The sequence below is a fragment of the Nerophis ophidion genome, linkage group LG04 (genome assembly GCF_033978795.1).
Source record: "Nerophis ophidion isolate RoL-2023_Sa linkage group LG04, RoL_Noph_v1.0, whole genome shotgun sequence".
In the NCBI taxonomy this organism is placed as follows: Eukaryota; Metazoa; Chordata; class Actinopteri; order Syngnathiformes; family Syngnathidae; genus Nerophis; species Nerophis ophidion.
In genome coordinates, this window is record NC_084614.1 from 27,592,487 (window position 1) to 27,593,798 (window position 1,312).

Consider the following 1,312-nt stretch of genomic DNA (forward strand, 5'->3'; position numbering starts at 1 on the left):
CCTGAGCACATCTATTTGTGGTTGTCAATCAGGCATCTCTATAAGCCAGTCTGCCCTGCAGCCAGGGCTGGATGATTGCCTTAGTTACGGACAATGTTACTATGTGAGTTGCCGAACTTGTGTTTAACAATTAAATACGTGTCTTACCTTCACTTTGCCCTCCTGCCTCCTGCATCTTAGGTTCACAACTACCACGGCAATGTGTGATCGTGATAATACCAAACTGTATGTAATTGAGGTCATCAGCATTATTAAGCAATATGTTTTATGTAAAATCTTTGTTATTGAGTCACTAATTTGTTTTTAAACCGGGAATAAAAGTACCTGTTAAGAGTGTATTCAACATTCTGTACTTTATACAAAATAAGAAAAAAAGTACTTGCAACAGGATTTTATTGTGCGTGAATTTGGATAAAAAGTACCCTAAACAGAATTGTATTTAGATGTTTTGTAATCAGTCACAACTTAGTGTTATCTGTAAAATTAAGGAAAAGGTACCTGAAACAGGATTTTATCTAGATTTTTGTTTATATATTAAGTCATTACTCTGTGTTATAAGGTAAAAATTAACTGAAACATGTTTTTTTAGATTGTTTATATGAAGTCACGACTATATTATAAGGGGAAAATTACCTGAAACAAGATTTTATTTTGAATGTTGATGTTAAGTCATTACTCCGTATTATTTATTTCAAGTGTTGGTATTGAGTCACTTTTTTGTATTATATACAAAATAAGAATTTTTCTTTTACCCACTACAATATGTTTTTCCACTGAATCTACTCTACCTGTATTTTATATATATATATAACATCTAACTATGTTATTTTAAATATATATATATATATATATATATATGTATATATATATATATATATATATATATATATATATATACATATATATATATATATATATATATATATATTTAAAATAACATAGTTTGATTTTGTATTTTGCTATTAAGTCACTAATCAGTAAGTGGAAAATTGCATGCAACAGGATAAAACAAACAAAAATAAATCGTTATGTTTCAGCATTGTTTGTTGTTTGCATTTCCAAAGATACGGAGGAGAGCATGTTGCGTGCAGGTAAGATAATGATTTGTTTCCAAGAATCGAGCCCAAATAAAAAACTTTGGTGTAATCTGAGCATGTCATCAACCCGGACCTGTTGAGTCACTACTCTGTATTATATTTAAAAAAAAAAGTTAAAAGTACCAATGATTGTCACACACACTACGTGTGGCAAAATTATTCTCTGCATTTGACCCATCACCCTTGATCACCCCCTGGGAGGTGAGGGGAGCAGT